The sequence below is a fragment of the Marmota flaviventris genome, chromosome 1, assembly GCF_047511675.1.
Source record: "Marmota flaviventris isolate mMarFla1 chromosome 1, mMarFla1.hap1, whole genome shotgun sequence".
Taxonomy (NCBI): domain Eukaryota; kingdom Metazoa; phylum Chordata; class Mammalia; order Rodentia; family Sciuridae; genus Marmota; species Marmota flaviventris.
Window position 1 is genome coordinate 165,708,431 of NC_092498.1, and position 21,188 is coordinate 165,729,618.

The window sequence follows — 21,188 nt, forward strand, 5'->3', positions numbered from 1 at the left end:
CCTCTCTCTTTTTTTAAAATCCAGTGTTGTTTGGGAATGGTGGGTACTTTGTTCAGTTTTTCTGGTAAGTAGAAAAATGTCACAGATCTTGTATATGAGCTATTAATTTTTATAAAAGTAGAATACAATAAAACTAATGAATCTATACAAAGCCTAATTTGGAGAATAAAACAGTATAGTACTGATGTTTCTACTTCGACTACTATGAAATGTCCCAAGGTAAAATGAGTTTATGGTTAAACACCAGTATCCCTCTATATACTTTATTGCCCTCTTAAAGATTTATAGTGTACATTAGCTGAGTAAAAGTTCTGGGAAGTTCCACAGTTAAAAAATAGGTTTCGTTTTGTTTAATTCAGCTAGTCCCTGAAAATAATTGGTTATGGATTCTTTAAAATTTTTTTTTGGCAGAAGACTTTAATGTCATGGAACCACTGTTCCATGGGACTTCCTTTGGGAAAAGTTGATATAATTAAAAAAAAAAAAAAAGCACTAAGGAGCACTAGACTGAGACTAGGAGCTTGTCCCATTCAACTGTCAGGGAGTTATATTCATACCCTTTTTGCATTGCTCCTCCCCCGCCTGGCAATTAAGGGGATTGGCTAAGAAGATCACTGGGATTGTTTTTACTTCTGACATTCTGTAGTCTTTCTTTGATGATTCAGAAGCCATTTCAGGATTTTTCTGGGGTTGCAGCATCCTTCTTGCAAGAAGCAGTTCCTGATAATTGGAGACCAAGTGGATGAAGGAGGGAATGGCAAACTTTCTCTTCGGCTTTCACCTTTTCCAGCTAGTTGCACTTGGTTTTGGTTTCTTGTGTTGACACTGTATTTGAACAGGGCTGGGTGTTCTTAAGTGAGCGAGTGCTGAAAAGGCAAACACACGATGCTGTTCCTAGTCAGGGAGAGCTCTGCTGGCTTCAAAAAATAGTGAAATTATACTCTTGTGAATTTAGCCTTAATCGTTTATGGTACAGGATTTCTTGTTATATTTAAAGTGTTAGAGGCTGGGGATGTAGGTTGGTGGTGGAGCACTTGTCTAGCGTGTGTGAGTTCAATCATGAGTACCATAACAATAAAGAAAATTAGTTGGGCATATTTCAGATGTAACATCATGTCTCTATGTATTTGGGTTTGGGTAGTTTGATTTCTAGAGAGTTTTCAAAAATTTTTGGATATTGCTGCTGAAAATACAACTGTGAATGGGAGTTGGATATACCTATGAACACTATGAGTATATATTTGTACTATGTTTGAGATTATTTGCATAATTTGGGGTATTATAAATGGCTTTTGATTTGGTTGTAGACATTTGACATTAAATGATCATTTCAAAGGAAAAGCAGAAAGAGTGAAAAGCCTCCCATCAATGGAGATGGATCCTCGTAGTCTAGGCCACAGATGGTGTTAGCCTTGTTACCAAATTTAACAATGTGGATGGTGACCCAGTTTGTTGCTTTTTGTAGCTCATGATTAAACAAACTTAGAAAATAAATACCTTTCAGAAAGGCAGATTAATTTAGATCAATGGAATAATTAATGTAGCTGCATGTGTAAGCCAATTAATATTCTGATTTTTTTTTTCCCAGAGAAATTCAGGGCATTAATATAAATGCTGTCAGACCTTTTAGATTTCTCAGCTAAGAAGTGATGGAATAAAGTATATGAAATGGATAAATCTCTCTTCTCCTTTGCAGCTCCGCCCAGTGGATCTTTTCTTTATAATTCTTAAACTCTGGATTTGTTCTTAGGGTAGGTGAGCAGTGTGTTAGTTTGGCAGGCCTTTTGAAATACCAACGTATATTTTGACCTCTTTACTGAGTGTTCTGAAACTCATGGTGTTAAAGTTTCTGACTGCTTTCACTTGGATGGTCACATGGCCAGATAAGTTTCTGTACTGCCTGACTCTTTAAATATTTCCTTTCCTACTGTGGGAAGGGAGGCTCTTTGTGGATTTCCCCCTGACTCTGAGCAAGGTCCCATGCCATGTCTGTCCTCCCACCAGGGAGCTAGTTCTTTTTTTTATACATTTGACCCAATTTGTACCCAAGTGATTGCTCTATTTTTGGGATCGGTTTAGAGGCAGCTGAACAAAGCTTGTTTTTCATCTGTAGTAAATACCTTTCATTTAATGTGAATGACAAAACAAAGGGCAGAGGCTGACAAAGGTTACAAAGCTGTGCATCTCAGGGAACTGGTGGATTTCTTTGCCTGTTAGCTCAGTGGGAATTGTGTATGACAAGCACTTAGAGTGACATTCAGGGCCTCTTTATGGCTGATGTTTCTGCCTATTTCAGGTCAGTTGTAGTGATAGTATTACTTTAGTTGAATAAGAAATGTGGCCATTTCCATGAGCCCAGTGTATGTTTGGTCTGGGTGGTGCGTCTAACTCAGCTAGCTTTGGGGATTTGAAGACTACCTTGGGGGTAGTAAGTTTTCCCAGAGTTAGATTTTTCTTTTTTTAAATACAAACAGTCTAAGTTTCTATGCCGTTTTCCTTTGTGGATTCACAGGGACAAGTGGAGGCTGAAGCCATGGAAACAGTGCAGCTTACTCAGTTCCCACAGTCGTGGCCCTCCCAGTTAAGTCAGTAGCAGTGTTTCCTCATTTCTACTTAATGAAAACTGTACATCATTTTTGTTTTTGTTTTTGTTTTCTTGTTGGTACAGAGGAGGGGAGCTTTTTCTGTATCTGGTGTCAGAGTAAGGATGATTACAAGTGATACTTCCCTGTCATGAGAAATGCTTTATTTTGCATTCCAGCCTTAAATCCCTCATAAGCAAACTGATATCGTTTTCAGTCTGTGAAACCTCTTCCTGGTATTCTCCCTCCCCAGGCTGCCTCCCACTTCTGTTGTACAGAACTGCCTCAAATTAGAAGTGTCCCAATTGAGGATCCCATATGTCATTTCAGACCTTCCTTGCTATCTGCTAATAATTGTACCCACCTCTAAACCAGTTCAGAGTAGCAGGAGGGTGAGGCCTCTCTGTGACTCATGCTTCTCTATCCCTTTGTCTAGCAAAGGGACTGGATTATAATAAATGCTCAATAAATGCTTGTTAAGCTGAACAAAATGTTTTACTAAGTCTTTGATCCCTTTCCTGCACCTTTCCTCATCTTATGTTGAGGCCTGGATGTTCATACTTTTAATTTCTTGACATTTTGCCTCTGTTCAATCCACGTGTCTTCCACTTCCTCTTCATTCACATCAGTGTCAGACGTCTTGCTAGAAGTGATCCTCAGGCTTCAGTGGCTAACTATTGCCCACCAAAGAAAGACCAGATCCCATGGCAGGGTCCAATTTGTTCTGGTCCAACCCCACTCTTCTCCTTTACAGTCTCCCCTCTCCTATTTGTCCATCCAAAGTTCTTAATTATCCCCTTTTCTACTTGTCCACCTCATAGCTTTTCTTCCACTGTTTTCTTCATCTGAGATGCTTCTTCCTCTCCATTACCTTTCTTCTTATGTCACTGTCTTTAAGTTGCTTAATAATCTCAACTTATATCTCTTCAATGAGACCTTTTCTGATCCTGATCCAAAGGAACAAGTCTTATTTGAACCCCTCTCACAGCACTTTGCATGTAAAACACCATACATTTCTGTTATTTATTTGCATATCTTTATCTTATCAAGCAAGCTCAGAATACAATTCAGAGTGAACCATTTTGAGTCCCTGACCCTGCTCAGCACAATAGTACACTGTAGATGTTCAGTCACTAAATGTTGTTGACTGCCAAATGAATAGGTCTTTCAGGAGATGCACCTTGCCCTTTCCTCTCCTTGAGTTAAAATTTAGAATTTTCTTGGATGGCAGGTCCCTCTGTGGACTCCTTAGAGGTCCCTTGCAGGGAGTGGGTAGGAAGTTGTTTCTTCCTGAATTTGGAATCTGTGATTCTTGTGTATCTCTGGCTGAAGGATCCCTCAGAGCTGGGTTTCAGAGTGAAGCAGTCACATTTTGGGCTCTGGTTACAGGGATCAGAGTAGCAAAGAGTGGTGGGAGTCCTTCTGGTAAGCTGTGCTGGGCTATGGACACTTGTCAATGGGATTAGATGTCTTAAAGGGGCCAGGAATGCTCTGGGACAGTCTGCTGTGATTGCCTTCTCTTTATCACATCTGAGATCCTTATATATAGTGTTAAGTGGGCTTAAAAAGCAAGCTCATCTGGGGTTGTGGCTCAGTAGTAGAACACTTGCCTAGCATGTGTGAGGTAGTGAGTTCAATTCTCAGCACTGCTTATAAATAAATGAATAAAATAAAGGTCTATGAATGTCTAAAAAATATTTATATATATAAAAAAGCAAGCTCTTTGGATTTGCATGGTCATGATTTAGTTTCTCACCGTTTTGCACCAAATGGGGGTGTATTGTAATAGAGTACTTGAAACAATTTTGTAACCAGGCTCATTGGACTTTGCCTATAGGGTGTATATTAGTTCTGTGCTTCATTTACACTGTTTTTCCTCTATTGTGTTCTGCTTCAATTGCAATCTCTTATTTCTGTGTGCCTAGATTCTGTCTATTCTTCAAGACAGTTCATGTGCTACATCTTTGTCCAGATTTCTCTGATCCTTGGCTATTCCCTATCCCCATCTCTGATCCTTGACTCCTACCCCCATCTGCCTAAGTGCATATTTGCTTTCTTGCTGGACTCCCATGAGCATGGTAAACTCTTGTATTCATAGATATTGTCCCTTTTCTATCTTGTTCTACAAGTGTTATGGGAAGTGGCTCAGGTGTGGTGGTTCTAGACATGTGTTTTGGGATTTGACAGCCAGCTGTTTGGCTGATTAGTCTAGTGACTTTGGAAGAAACTAAATGAGTTTCTAGAGGTTTCTGATTCCAGTCTGTAGCTTTATGAACTTATCTGTGCAGCTGGCACACAGTAGGCACATCAGGAAATGTATGTGGAATAAATGAATAGAGAATGCCCACACAAGGGATCTACAGTACATCCTTATAGATCATTAGTTAATTTTCAACAATTGGCTAATGATTAATGGTTGCCTGAGAGACTGACTTTCATTGTCCAATATTAATGAAATCACAGGAAACACCTGTCAGGCTTCACCTTTAATTTCAGGATTGTAAATTTTTTGGCAAATTCAATCCTTTATATTTGAAGCAGGAGAGAAAGAAGAAGAGTACTTCTTGATACTTTTTAAAAAATTATTTTTTACTTTTTGAATCCTGTCACAACCTGGCTTTTGTGTTATATGTTCATTAGCTACATTGTGAATAATTCTTTGCCGGTGGATGTAAGTACCAAGCTTCATTTAAATATCGGTGGAGGAAGAGCCACAGAATGCCCAGAAGGACTTGTGGCACAAAACTTTTCTCAAAGCTGGCTCCTAATAACAAAATGTGAACCAGTTTATCTTTTTTTTTTTTTGTTGCTTTACCTCATTTCGATAAAGAACAGATTGCCTAGATTGATCTTTTGTTGAATAGATATTACTTTGATTATTGATGATTTTTCAGAAATAAAATCCAACTCTTAAAGAATTCAGATTTACTACTATTACAGTTCCTTGAGAAGAATTCTAGTTGTGTCCTTACTTGTTTGGATTGTTTGTTAGTTAAAAAGTGAATTTAATTGGTGTATAGTCAGACTTGATGCAGGAACTCTCCCTGCTCAAACACTTTAACTAATAAGATTGTATTAAAGTGAAGTCATTTAGGCATACTAGAATATTAGCCAGAACCCTTTGGGTTATTGGTTGCAGAAACTCACTCAAATTGGCTTAGCTGAAAGAAAAAATGTATATGTTGTGCTTGTAGGGCTTTCTCTCTTCTTTTATGGTGCTAAGGATGTTACCCAGGGCTTTGGACATGGTAGGCACGTCAAACCATTTTTGTACTACTACTGAGTACACAAATATGGGTTTTTGTTTGCAGTTTATTAAATGAATTAACTGAAAAGTCCAGGGAATAGAAATTGCATCAGACACAGCTGGAAAGGAGGCATCAGGATTCTGAGGCCAGATTCTGACTGTCCAATAGCTCCGCCTCACATGCTGCCTTAAATGTGCATTTTTCAATTCTCATTTTGGGAGGGATCGCGAGGAGATGCATTCTTTTTTTAACCATACTCAAGTTTAATATTTCAAGATTGATTGTGTGACTTTGTAATATATACAGACACATATGTTCTCTAACCCCAGTTATAAGTTTTCCTTAATGAAAAGGCAGCAACAACATTTCCCCATCAGTGTTTATTTAATTTTTAATTTTCTGCAAAATTAAATATGAGAAGTATCTGAAACAGAAGGTGCAAAACTTTGGGAAAAGTTTTATGCCACAAGTCCATCTACTCTGGGCATTTTGTGGCTCTCCCTCAACCAATCTTTAAATGAAACTTGAGACTCACCCACCTGAAAAGAATCATTCACAATGTAGCTAATGTACAATACTAAACACAAAAGCCAGCTTGTGACAAGATTCAAAAAAATTGCAGAGGCTATAGAATTCTGGTGGTTGGTTATATAGCGTGCACAGTGTTATGGTTGAGTGGATGAATGTGCCATAGGAAGAGATGTTGGTATTATGTTTCTGGCCCTGTGGGGGCAGGGTCATAGCAGGGGTTAGTTCATCTAGGAATGTATATTAGCACCCCCACTTCTGCCTTTTGCTGTGCACAGTCTCCTGAAGTACTCTGCCATCAGCAGTTGCAGAGTGTGTCCCCAAAGTCCTGTTCTGTTCCTGTGACAGGAATAAGGAAAGGGCTGGAGGGTGTTTCCCTTTTTAATTCAAATGAGATTAGTGTTCTTCCAGCTGGGGTTCTGGTGGGCAGTAAGGGTGTTTGGTAGGGCTGGGAAAGCTGAAAATGGCCGATCAAAAGGAAAAAACCAGAAAGATTGAAGGTGGGGACAAAGAAGGAACCGCTTAAAGTGATCAGTCAGCTACAGGGCCTCTGTGTGTGTGTGCGTGTGTGTGTGTGTGTGTGTGTGTGCGCGCGCGTGCGTGCTCGTGCACACGTGTGTTTATGGTTGAGGGAGAAAGTTGGGATGGTTATTGACACAGACAGGATGAAGCCTGATTGATCTACAAGGATGAAGAAGGGACCCAGGCATGACCCAGGCTGGGGAAAAAAAAAACAAAAAAAAAAAAAACAACTTTCTTCTTCTCCAGAACCTCAAAGCAGTTATTTCTGCAAATTTTTTTTTTTCCTCCTTCCTGCAGGCCAAGTGGTAATTTTAGAACTCCTAGGACATCTGTTGAAATTATTGAATGAGTGAACATAAGGGTCAGGTTAGAGGGAGTTGAAGGGTGACAGAAGGAAGGGAAGGCAGGTGCAGACTTCTCAGAGGTAGTATGGTAGGACACTAGCTGGCCAGGGCTGGCCCTGCAGGAGCCCAGCTTGGAAGGAGGAAGGAGGTGGCCTTCCTTAGCTTGGGGATACACTGAACTGGGCAAGAGGCTCATGCTCTTCTGCCTCAGTCACCCTCTTCCCTCTGTAATCAGCTCCAGAGAGCCCCCTGCCTGCTATACTGTGTCCACGGGGAAGTCTAGCACAATGCAGACTCCCAGATATTTTTGTAGAGCTGTAAGGACACTTACTTATAAGAAATGAAATTGAGGCACCCTTTATTCAATAGATATGGAGACCTATTGTGCAGAGCACACATACCCTGTGTTCCTGACTGCTAGCCCATTTGGATATGGCTCCCCTTGTTGCTGCTGCCTTTTCATTAAGGAAAACTCATAACTGGGGTTAGAGAACATATGTGTCTGTATATAGGTCTCATATTTCACATTCTTTTTTTTTTAAATTTTTTATTGTTGGTTGTTCAAAACATTACAAATTTCTTGACATATCATATTCCACACTTTGATTCAAGTGGGTTATGAACTCCCACCTTCTCCCCATACACAGATTGCAGAATCACATCAGTTACATATCCATTGATTTACATATTGCCATACTAGTGTCTGTTGTGCTCCGCTGCCTTTCCCATCCTCCACCCTCCCCCCTCCCCACCTCTCCCCTCCCCTCCCCTCCTCTCCCTCTACCCCCTCCACTGTATAACCCTGAGGGTCTCCTTCCATTTCCATGCAATTTCCCTTCTCTCTCCCTTTCCCTCCCACCTCTCATCCCTGTTAAATGTTAATCTTCTTCTCCTGCTCTTCGTCCCTACTCTGATCTTAGTTACTCTCCTTATATCAAAGAAGACATTTGGCATTTGTTTTTTAGGGATTGGCTAGCTTCACTTAGCATAATCTGCTCTAATGCCATCCATTTCCCTGCAAATTCTATGATTTTGTCATTTTTTAATGCAGAGTAATACTCCATTGTGTATAAATGCCCCATTTTTTTTTATCCATTCGTCTATTGAAGGGCATCTAGGTTGGTTCCACAGTCTTGCTATTGTGAATTGTGCTGCTATGAACATCGATGTAGCAGTGTCCCTGTAGCATGCTCTTTTTAGGTCTTTAGGGAATAGACCGAGAAGGGGAATAGCTGGGTCAAATGGTGGCTCCATTCCCAGCTTTCCAAGAAATCTCCATACTGCTTTCCAAATTGGCTGCACCAATCTGCAGTCCCACCAGCAATGTACAAGTGTACCCTTTTCCCCACATCCTCGCCAGCACTTGTTGTTGTTTGACTTCATAATGGCTGCCAATCTTACTGGAGTGAGATGGTATCTTAGGGTGGTTTTGATTTGCATTTCTCTGACAGCTAGAGATGGTGAGCATTTTTTCATGTACTTGTTGATTGACTGTATGTCCTCCTCTGAGAAGTGTCTGTTCAGGTCCTTGGCCCATTTGTTGATTGGGTTGTTTGTTCTCTTATTGTCTAATTTTTTGAGTTCTTTGTATACTCTGGATATTAGGGCTCTATCTGAAGTGTGAGGAGTAAAGATTTGTTCCCAGGGTGTAGGCTCCCTATTTACCTCTCTTATTGTTTCTTTTGCTGAGAAAAAACTTTTTAGTTTGAGTAAGTCCCATTTGTTGATTCTAGTTATTAACTTTTGTGCTATGGGTGTCCTACTGAGGAATTTGGAGCCCGACCCCACCGAATGTAGATCGTAGCCAACTTTTTCTTCTATCAGACGGCGTGTCTCTGATTTGATATCAAGCTCCTTGATCCATTTTGAATTCACTTTTGTGCATGGCGAGAGAAAGGGATTCCGTTTCATTTTGTTGCATATGGATTTCCAGTTTTCCCAGCACCATTTGTTGAAGATGCTATCCTTCCTCCATTGCATGCTTTTAGCCCCTTTATCAAATATAAGATAGTTGTAGTTTTGTGGATTGGTTTCTGTGTCCTCTATTCTGTACCATTGGTCCACCTGCCTGTTTTGGTACCAGTACCATGCTGTTTTTGTTACTATTGTTCTGTAGTATAGTTTGAAGTCTGGTATCGCTATACCGCCTGATTCGCACTTCCTGCTTAGCATTGTTTTTGCTATTCTGGGTCTTTTATTTTTCCATATGAATTTCATGATTGCTTTCTCTATATCTACAAGAAATGCCGTTGGGATTTTGATTGGCATTGCATTAAACCTATAGAGAACTTTTGGTAATATCGCCATTTTGATGATGTTAGTTCTGCCTATCCATGAACAGGGTATATTTTTCCATCTTCTAAGATCTTCTTCTATTTCTCTCTTTAGGGTTCTGTAGTTTTCATTGTATAAGTCTTTCACCTCTTTTGTTAGGTTGATTCCCAAGTATTTTATTTTTTTTGAAGATATTGTGAATGGAGTGGTTGTCCTCATTTCCATTTCAGAGGATTTGTCACTGATATACAGGAATGCCTTTGATTTATGCGTGTTGATTTTATATCCTGCCACTTTGCTGAATTCATTTATTAGCTCTAATAGTTTCTTTGTAGACCCTTTTGGGTCTGCTAGGTATAGAATCATATCATCTGCAAATAGTGATAATTTAAGTTCTTCTTTTCCTATTTTTATGCCTTTAATTTCTTTCGTCTGTTTAATTGCTCTGGCCAGTGTTTCGAGAACTATATTGAACAGAAGTGGAGAGAGAGGGCATCCCTGTCTTGTTCCAGATTTTAGAGGGAATGCCTTCAGTTTTTCTCCATTCAGAATGATGCTAGCCTGAGGCTTAGCATAGATTGCTTTTACAATATTGAGGTATGTTCCTGTTATCCCTAGTTTTTCTAGAGTTTTGAACATAAAGGGATGCTGTACTTTGTCGAATGCTTTTTCCGCATCTATCGAGATGATCCATATTTTACATTCTTAACATAAACCATCAATTCAAAATTTACACAAGCTAGGTATAGTAGTGCATGCCTGTAATCCCAGTGATTTGGGAGGCTGAGACAGGAGAATTGAATGTTTAAGTACAGCCTCAGCAATGTAGCAAGTCCCTGTCTCAAAATAAAAAAAATGGCTTGGAATATAGCTCAGTGGTCAAGTATCCCTGGGTTCAATCCCCAATACAAAAAAAATTCACACAAATAATATCTGAATTCATAATGGTGGGATTCGTTATGTATTTGTATATAAACACAATATAACAATATAATTTGACCAGTATCTTTCCTCAGTATTTTCCCCTTCCCATTTTCTCCCTCCCCCTTGTCCCTTTCTTGTACCTACTGAGCTCCCTTTGATTTTCATGAGACCCCCCCCTTTTTCCTCTTTTGCTTCCACATATGAGAGAAAGCTTACAGTCTTCGATCTTCTGAGTTTGACTTAATTCGCTTAACACATTTACCCAAATCATTCTAATTACAGTAATCAGTAAGCCTTCAGAATTGTTTTTCATTATGTGTATGTGCATGGATATGTGTGTGTGTGTGTGTGTGTATACACATATAAACATATATATTACATACATATACTGTGCATTTGAAATATGTAGTTTGAGTATTTTAAACTTCACTTAAGTGGGACCACAGGGCATGTATTATATAGCATCCTTTTTTCCCCACTTAATATGTCTTTTAAATCTTGCCATATCTGATGCAAAAATCAAACAATTTCTTTGTTGCTGTAAAAATATTCTATGTATAAACAGACCACAATTTAATTAATTGTTCTGTTTCTATGAACCTTAGATTAGCTTCAAACGTTTTGCTATTTTGAACACTGTTTTATTAAATAACTTTTCATGTGCTTCTTCATGTCCAAAGTAGACATTTCTCTGGAATAACTACTTAAAAGTCAACTTTCTGGGTTAGCAGGTACTTGTATTTTTAATTTCCATACTCACTGCCACATTGTTCTTGACTAATTCTGTACCAGTTTTACTCCCACATCCACTACATCTCATTTCACTCTGATGAGTGATCTCATTTGTTCTGTATTTTAGGAAGAAAAAGGACTTTTGGGGTATAGTATAGCCTCTCTCTTAGTTGTTAACAAGCACCCCCAACTATCTGGTTAGAGAAGAAAGTCTGTGAACCCAGGCATTAAATTTTTGTAATTGTCTTTTGAACAAGTGACCCAGATGTGAAAGGCACTAGAATTTTTTTTTTTTTTTTTTTTACTTGCTTTGGGAGCCATGAACTTGGATGCTGTAGAACTTTCAAGTGAAATTTTTATTATAGGCAGTTACTAGGTGAATCAGTTTCTAATGTAAAAACTGAGTCTTAGTTTGGGAATGTTTGCTTTCTATATTTTGGTTTTGAGATGGATACTGTCTTTTTGTCCCTTTACATAGAGGAAAAAAAAAATCCAAGCTTGTAATTTCTGATATCCCATGTTATTTGAATATTAACAAATTTACTTTTCATACACGTTCATTATTATTCTTATTCTTATGGTCTCTATATAAAGTTAATCCCCCTTCTGCTTCCAAAAGTTCTGAGGTGGGTTAGAAAGTGGAATTTGATGAAAAATGAGGCAATTGGGAATTGAAACAAAGTAGACTTGCCAAGGCTCTTCAGGTGAATGGATTGCTAACATTTGGACACTCCACTGGCCTTTAGGGCTTCCAGCAGAGGCAGGAAAAGAGGACATCCATGAGGCTTTTATCCTCTCAACAAAGGCAAGCAGCCGCTTGCATTCAGAGAAGCACTTTCTAGGAACCAAACTCAAGGAGGAATCTCCAGCATGGGTCCTTGTACAGTGTAAGGTACATTGTTGGAGCACCGCAAGGCATGGTTCTGCAGTGCCTTTATAAGAGTCAGAAATGCTGTGTTAGCAGATGTTCCCTGCACTTTTTTTTCTTTCTAAATGGCTAGGGTAAACATTAAAGTATGGTAAGAACGAAAGCATTTCTATTTTTGAAAACAACTTTGCTTTTTATTATATAAGTTAATAGGACTAAAGCTGGGAAGATTAAAAATGAACAGTTTCTCATAGCTAACATTAAATTACTCATTGAAGTACTTTTTGAGCATTTATTATCTGTAAAATATAGTTCATTAGACATTAGAACACTATGCTAACTTGGTTAAAGTCAGATCGCAAAGAGATAGTATATATTAATGTTGAGAACCCTTCCTCTCCCCTCCCAAAAATTTTTTTTGAATAGGTGTGGTTTCATTATTTTAATCCAATCTCAGGAATTGACCAGTATTATTAAAAGAACACATCCTTGATTGTTCTTCAGTAAAAAAAAAAAAAAATAACAATGAGGTATAATGAAACATTATTTATTATTTAGATGATTGCTTTTAAAGTATACAAAAACCAGCTGAAATGGGTAAAATCCTCCCCTTTTATACCAGTAATTAGCCTTTTGGTCCTTTTTTCATGATCATGCACAAATGAACTTCTCTTTAGGCTTACACAAATTCTGAATTATTGAAATATAAAATAATGGTGAATCTGTCTAGAACTCTTCAGAATATTTATCTGGTGGAAAAGACATTAAAATGTTTAAAATTTAAAATTAAGAATAATATGGGAAAGTAAACACAGCTAGTAAAATTTGGTAAGAGAGGTGTTTTTGTAGAAAGCTATGGTCTGGTGTGGTCAAGGGTAGAGAAAGCTTTGGTATGTTATATTGGCCAAACGAATTAAGCTAATTGATGCATTAAAGCCACGTGGGGCGATAGTAGGTTAGGTGCCCTGGTGTGGATTTACCCCAGTGTTGAAGCAGAGGCGTGATGAGGTTGAGATTGGAGAGGACCACAAAGGCTTCAGCTAGATTGTTTCTTTTTAGAACTGGCAGTGTGATTTACTCAGGGTCACGTGGTGAGAGAGGAGCTCAGGGAGGCCTAAACCCAGGACATCTGTTCCATTCTTTCTTCCCACTCAAGTAACAATTTGAAGCCTGTGGAAGCCATGCACTTTTCAAATAACTAAGGGCAGGACCTGAGAACAGCAGGGGTAATAGTGACAAAAGATTGTCTCTTCAAAGCAAGCTTAGGTCTTGAGTCAACTTTTATTAATTATCTCAAGTTTTTTTCTTTGTATGTCTTCCAAAAATGATAGTATTGATCACTTCTTCCTCCCCTATTTAACTTTGTAAAATATCGTGTCACTTTCAAAATATTATTTGGTCATAATCTGTCTCATTGTTTTGCAGAAATGGTCAGGACACTGGCTAGTGGCTATTGTAGGGCAGGTGAGACTCAGCAGAGCTGGTTTGCAGGTGCAGAAGGTCTTTCCTCCTTATCTTGTTTTCCCGTGGCTCACTGCCCTGTCTTTTTGCCCACAACTAGAGGCCCGGTGGTAACAGCCAATATAACTAGCTCATGGCTGATATTTACTCCATGAAGGAGATGTTGTTAAGACCTTCATTTTATAGGTGCTTGCACGAGGCTACGCCATCCTGACATGGTCAGGATGAGTCACACCTGGCCTTTTACTTTAAGTGTTTATACTCAAGCATGAGGCTCAGAAGGAAGTCAAGGCTCTTAGGCTGATGGTGCTTGAACACCTAGCAGCAGCAGCAGCAGCAGCAGCAGCAGCAGCAGCAGCAGCAGCGGTGAGGCCCCAGAGAGATAATAGCAGAGCCTTGTGGTGAGTCTCCCTGGGCAGGCGTCACGCTCCCAAGATTGGTTAGTACTTGGGAACTGGTACAGAAACTTTTATCCTGCCTCATTCCCACCACACAGAGGCATTTCCAGTCTTGGGGCAGGAATAGGGGTTGTGGTTGAAGAGAAGGGCAGAGGTTTTTTAATGATCCTGTAACCTTCTGACAACCTTCTCAGTCATCAAATTAAAATGGGAATGACTAAAAGAGTTTAAATTTGGGCATCAGGCAGATTTTCTTGCATTTTTAATTCCTTGAAAAGCATTGCTTTGTGAGTGGTAGATCCAGGAGCTCTTGCAGTATTTTTCAGGGGTTTGCTGAATGCCGAGTGGTTGTACAGCATAAGCCAGTAACATCGTTGATAGGTGCTAGAGTCAGACCTGGGCATAGTCCTCAGCCTTCCCTTTCGTGATGTGTGACGGGAGCAAGCTTCTTTTTCCTCCTGTGTCTGTTCCTTTCCTATGAAAGACAAAATGCCGTGGCTAAAGGGGTTAGCCCAGAACCTGGCTCCTAGAAAGCACTGTGCTTCAAATCTCCATGTTGGTCTTTGAGGTGGTCGTTGCTTGCTTCTACTTTACAGATGAAACTGAGGCTCCTGGAAGACTAACCATCTTGCTCCAGGATACCCAGTGAGGAGGTGGCAGGATCTCCAGCTGTATTAGGAACGTTTCCCGGATAGTTAACTGGATGTGGGTTTGATTTCTAAAGCTATTCTGTGGAAAATATCCTCACCAGACTTAGCCAGTCCACTTGTCCCATTGATGAGCCTAATATAGTAGTGATCAGAGAGGGTGTTGGGTGGATCTAGTGAAGAAGTGACCTGGAAATTCTAGACCTGGACTATGCACCTCCATTTAGACAACACAGGGTTATTTTCCTAGGGTCACCAAGAAAAGAAAGGGGCTAGTATAATGATCAGGATCTCATTCTGCCATAGCTGGGAAGCCTGAAGCCTCAGTCTACATAGTGATCCAGGGTGTTTAAAAAAAGAAATTGAATGCTTAACACTCTACCCTTGAGGTGTGCTGATGTCTCTATATATTCTTTTTTTAAAAAAATATATGGTTCTTTATTCTTTTTAGTTACGCATGACAGTAGAATGTATTTTGACATGTATACGCGGATTATAACTTCCCATTCTTGTGGTTGTAAATGAGGTGGCACTTCCTTGGTTGTGTATTCATATATGAGCATAGGAAAGTTACATCTGATTCATTCTACTGTCTTTGCCATTCCCATCTATATACTCTTTTCTCAGCTATATTGGACCAGTTGTCCTTTGTTCTATGCTTGGCCCAGGTGGGAGCCCTGATCATCTCTGGATTTAAATGTTGCTTAGAAGTAGAAAGAAAACAAGAGCTAGGGTGCAAAACAGGTGTTCAGGGAATTCTGTCCTCAAAGCTGTGTGATTCCTAGAATCAGAATGATGACAATAATCACTAATGTCTGAATGGATGTACACAGCCTACACGGTATTTGCTTCACTTTGGCTGATTTCATTTTCACAGTGATTTTTGTGAGTGTTGCTCACATTTTACAGCTGAGGCTTGGGGCTGTGAAATGACTACCCAAGATCAAGAAGCCCTGTTAGAATGTGGATAGCATGTGCTATTTTCCTGCCATCACGGACCTGGCCCCCGCTCCAGTCATTCAGGTGGGAGACTTAGGCTTACAGATGGAATGTGCCTTGTTAAAACTAGGGTTCACCAGAAACTGGGCGATTGGTCTTCTCTATTACCATGGTGCTTGACCTGCCTGTAAGATGTGAATGCTAATAGTAACCCTTGTCTTACATTGTTGAGAAGATTAAAAGTGATTTTTGTGTGGGAATCACCAGTGCTGTACCATTAATTTTCTTATACATAAATTTCACTTTCTCAGGCTTTTAAGACATGCCCTGGTCACACTCCCTTCCTTTTTGAGACAGCAGAGACTTAGTAGGAAGACAGATCTGGGTTTTGGGTCCCACTTTTAGCGCTGGCTAGCTTTGTGACTGAACTTAGTAAAATGGGGAAAATGACCCTTGTCTCACTTTTAGCTTAGGGTCTTTGTGAGAAGTAAATAATATTTGAGTCCTAGTTTACCAAAAGACTTTGGTTAATCAATTGAGGGGTCAAAGGTAGTTCCAGAGAGGCTCCCCCTACCCTCCTAGTGAAGTTCAGAGAGCTTGGCAATATCTAAGCATTGAGGGAATCTCTTCCTCTTTCCCCTTTGAAGTGCTCTAGGGCTTTAAAAAAAAAATCAGTTATGGGCCATGCCTGTTAAATCCCTGTGATCTCCCCATAAGTGTTTTTTCCCTTTGGCCCCATGATTTTTCTCCTCCTTTTTGTTATTGAAGCCCAGACCATGACTGTGTAAAGAGGAAAATACCCCTTCACTTTTTTTTTTTTTTTTCCAGTGAGGGGCATGTTCCTGCTCAGAAATAGGGTCTTGCTGGCAGGTGCCTGGTGGGGCAGTTGAGGGAATGGTAAGTGGTGCTGCAGCCTGCTGCTCTTGAGGTGCGGAGGTTAGCCTTTCTAAAAGACAAGCACCGCTGGGGTGTGGGGGTTGATATTCATGCCCCACTGATGTTCCCATGGGAGTGGGAACATGGGAGTGTGTTCCCCTCTGTGTAATGAACTAGTGGGGGCCTATGTATCATGGCTTGCACCCTTTCATTGTAAGCACTAGAGTAAGCATTTTATACCCAATTTCTTCTCTGGGTTCCCCCCCCCAAAAAAAAAGAAAAAAAAAGCCATATAGTAACTAGCATTCCCAATTTATAGATGAGGTAAGTGAAGGTCAGAGGAGTTAACTGACTTTGTGCTGAGGGAATCAACCCATAATATCATAAACGGGGCCTGTAATTACTCCTTCCAGTGTTCCAGCATTGTGCCCAGCAGTGAGCATGAAGAATGTCCAGGAAAGAATGCCAAACTTGGAGTCAGGTGACTGGCTTTGAATTCCTGCTCTGTAACTTCACTTCTGTGTGACCTCCACTTTCCTCAGTGGTCATAAAGTAGAGAGTAGAAATTCCAGTGGGTTGTGTGTATGCAAATGTTTTGTAATCAACCCAGCAGCACACACATGTGAAGCATTACCCTTACTACTGTCTATCTCACCTTTCCCTCTGGTCCCTCCAGAAAGCATGCAGGGTCCTGAGCCCCAGTTCCACTGTTTTCTCTCCATGGTGCCTGTCAGTGCTAGGCCTGAGCCCCAGGGAAGAAGAGTCACACCTGCCAGTGCAGCCACAGTGATGGTGGTGGGGGAGACGCTGAGGTTGCAGAAAGGAGGTGGGGTAGGGATAGGGAGGGACTGAAAAAGCCCATCATACCTGGAGCTTGATATGACCTTATTCTCCACCTTCCAGAAAGAGCTGCTTCAGGATTTCAAAGGCCATCTGTTATTTGAAGTCCTGATTATTCCTTGAACTCCTTGAGATTTGTGGAATTCTCTGTGTTTGTGAAATGCAAACCACAAACGATTTTGCCTAGTAATGGATAGGCTTGTGACCCAGCCAGGCCTTTAGGCAAGCCAATGATATTTCCTGGTTTTAAGTGTGAACAGAGCATAGTTAATATCACATCTTCACTCTGTTCCTCAATCTGTCTTCATTTTGTCTGTGATGAAAGACCAAAGTAATGCACTTGGTCATGGCCTGAGGCTGGGTAGCCATCAGAGACTAGAAGTTCTGATGTGTGGGTCTCCACTCTTTTCATGGGCTGTGAATGCTAAATTGGGTAGGTGGAATCAGCTGGTAGCACTGAAAAGAACAGCCCTGCGGCCGGGGCCAGGGAGCGGTCCTGTCCTCTAACCATGGACTTTGTTGTGTTTGAGACTGTTTTCTTTTTTTGAATAAGAATGTGAACTTCTTGTGGGCAGGGACCCACTCTTCTCTTAAATTCTCCATGGTCCTTGGCATGGAGTGCTCAGTAAATGATTGGCCATTTAATGAAGTTTACTATTTACGTGAAGCACCCTGAGGTTGCTTTAATTGTTTCAACTATTTTTTTTATAAGAATAGTTGAAACACAGCTGGGTTCAGTGGTGCATGCCTGTATTTCCCCCAAAATATAATATAACATATATTGAAAATATTTTTTTTGTTTTTGTTTTTTGGTACTGGGGATTGAACCTGAGACACTGAGCCATATCCCCAGCCCTTTTTTGTATTTTATTCAGAGACAGGGTCTCATTGAGTTCCTTAGGGCCTAAATTGCTGAGGCTGGCTTTAAACTTGTGATTCTCCTGCCTAAGCCTCCTGAGCCGCTGGGATTACAGGTGTTCACCACCGTGCTCAGCTGTGTTCTATTTTCTAAATAGGGGTCTGATGGTCTCTTGTTCCAACTTGGGAACAGAAAGTTGGAGATAGGCTCCCTTGTGGGGAGATTTATTGCTTAATGAAAACATCAGAACTTAAAAGACTAAAACATAGTGCTCCCTCAAAGTAGTCACTCCAGAAGTTGTACCCTCATCTAGTGGTGTTGAAACACTTGTTTTTCAGAATTGCTTTCAGAGCCAATTTCTGCTTTACGTTTTGCTTTGCTTCTGGCTAACAATGGGGGTGGTCCAGTCTTATTACTGACCAGTCTTTTCTCAGAGGAAACTCTTGGATTTGATTTTCTTTACAAATAACCATCTTCAAAGAACCAAGTCTTGTCTTTGAGGAGTAGAATGTGTCATGGGCTTTGAAGAAGGTCTTTGCTGCATTTTGAAAATGTTCTGAGGAATGGCAATAGGATCAGAATTATGTGTCTAGTTTCCCAAGCTTACTACTTGGAAGGAAAAACTTATTTACATGATTCTGTTGTGTTTATTAAACAAAACAGCCTTACCACTTTTGCAGTCACACTTTTCTAAGTCTGCAGTCTTGTCTGGTCTAACATTCCCTCTGTGCCAAGAACTTTTGCACCTAGGCTTTTCTCTAGCCTTGGCCCCAGGGAAGTGGGAAAGTGAGATGTTTTATTCTTGGCCCGCACCTGGATTTTAAAGGCCTTCCTTAGTCTGGGATAACTGTGATCCCAAAGTATAAGGACTCAGTTCTAGAGTTCGGCAGATTGGTGGTTCATGCTGACCCCTGCCAGGGATTGGGGGTCCTCAGGAACCAATGTAATTGTGTCGTTCACAGCTGTTGTTTGGGTTATTTACAGAAATAGAATTACTTGAGTTGCGAGCAGGGCTCCTTGGGCTTGACTCAAGAATATGTAAGTTTCTGCATTTTTTTTTCCTTGCCTTAAAAAAATGCATTTTTGATACCAGAAAGTTAGAGATTTAATCTTAGCTGTAGCAGACAGAGTTCTACCCTTGCTGTGTGAGACAACAAAACTACTTTAAAAGGAGGCCTCTCTCTCATAAATTAAGGATCTTTGTTCTGTAGCCAGGCTCAGATGATAACTGCTGGTCCCAAAGCCTGCTGTACCTGGCTTTGGGACATAGGGTCAGAAGAGAACAGAATTAATTGAGTAGGGATTATTGCATGTTTATGCTTTTCTTTCCTTTTTTTTTTTTTAATACTTTTTTTTTTAGTTGTTGGTGGACCTTTATGTATATGTGGTGCTGAGAATTGAACCCAGTGCCTCCCGCATGCTACGCAAGCGCTTTACCACTGAGCTACAACCCCAGCCCTTCTTTTTTTTTTTGGTAGTGGGGTTTGAACCCAAGGCCGCCTGCATGCTAGGCAAGAGCTCTACCACTGATCCATATCCCCAGCTGATTCTACTTATTTTTTTAAAGCAGCATTATTGAAATATTCGTATACCATACAACTCACTGGTTTAAGTCATACAATTCAATGATTTTTATTCACAGTTGAGCAACCATCATCAAAAATCAACTTTGTAACATTTTTCTTTTCTTTTTATGTTTTTTTTAGTTGTAGTTGGACACACAATACCTTTATTTTATTTATTTATTTTTAATGTGGTGCTGAGGATCAAACCCAGCACCTCGCACTTGCTAGGCAAGCGTTCTACCACTGAGCCACAACCCCAGACCCAACTTTGTAACGTTTTTATCACCTTCAAATGAAATCCCATCAGCCATCACACCCCTTTTTCATCTGATTCCCCTTGCTCCAGGCCTGCACAACCACCAATCTGCCTTCTATCCCTATGGATTTGCCTATTCTGGTTATTTTATATAAATGGAATCAGACAATTAGTGGCCTTTTGAGTTTGACTTTGCCTACAATTTTCAAGTTTTATTCATGTTGTAGAATGTTTCAGTACTTCATTTCTTTTTATGGCTGTATAATCTTCCATCACTTGAATATGTCACACTTTATCCCTTCATTAAATGATGGACATTTGAGTTTTTGAAATGCAGTCTTGCTAGGCTGATCTGGAACTCCCCAGCTCAAGCAAACCTCCCTCCTCAGTTTTTTAAGTAGCTGCATCTGTAGATATGTGCCAGAATGCCCAGTTGTTTCCACTTTTGGCTATTAAACATAATGCTAAGAATATTCATATATAAGCCATTTGTGTGAATATAAGTCTGATTCCCTTGGTTTATATCTAGGAGTGAAATTGCTTGGTAATATAGTAACTTTAACATTTTGAGATACTGAAGTTTTCCAAAGCAGCTGTACTGTTGTATGTTCCCATCAGCAATATATGAAAGTTATTTGGGAATCTTAAAATTGGATAGGGCTTTCAGGATTGCCTGTTCCAACTCCCTTGTCTGATGGAAAGCACTGCGATTCCTACAGGAGTGTTCTTGCTCAAGGTCATCAACTAAAAAAAAAAAAAAAAGTTGGGACTGGAATTCAAATCTCTGTATTTTCCACCTTGGGCATGATCAGTTTCTATTCTGTTTCTGAAGCCAATAGATGTGACTTGCAGAAATAGAGCTGAAAGATGCTCAAGAGGAGTGTGTTCCTTCTTGAAAAGGCTAATTCCAAAACGTGAATGAATTGACCTGCCCTTTGGACAAGGGGAGAGGTTGAAGATCTTTTCTTTTTTGTATTGGAAATTGAACCCAGTGGTGCTTTACCACTGAGCTGCATCCCTGCCCCTTTTTATTTATTTTGAGAAAAGGCCTCACTAAGTTGCCCAGACTGGTTTTGAACTTGATGATTTTTCTTCCTCAGCCTCTGGATTTGCTAGGATTATAGGAGTGTGCTACTGTTCCTGACTGAGATGCTGAAGAACTCTTGAGATTAGTTCTTTTGGCTTTTGGGGTCCACCCTTGCTGTGTGAGACATTGATACTGCCTTAAAAAAGAGGCTCCTCTTTTAAGCATCTTTGACTAAACCCAGTGTTCTATAGTCAGTCTCAGACGTTCACCACTGGTCACTGACACCTGGCATAGGGAC

At 40.2% G+C, this 21,188-nt stretch overlaps 1 protein-coding gene across 3 annotated transcripts in view; it reads left to right on the forward strand.

Annotated features, from left to right (window-relative positions):
- Cacna1d (calcium voltage-gated channel subunit alpha1 D) overlaps positions 1-21,188 on the forward strand; it is a 312,883-nt gene that overhangs the window by 6,847 nt on the left and 284,848 nt on the right. The window lies entirely within an intron of this gene.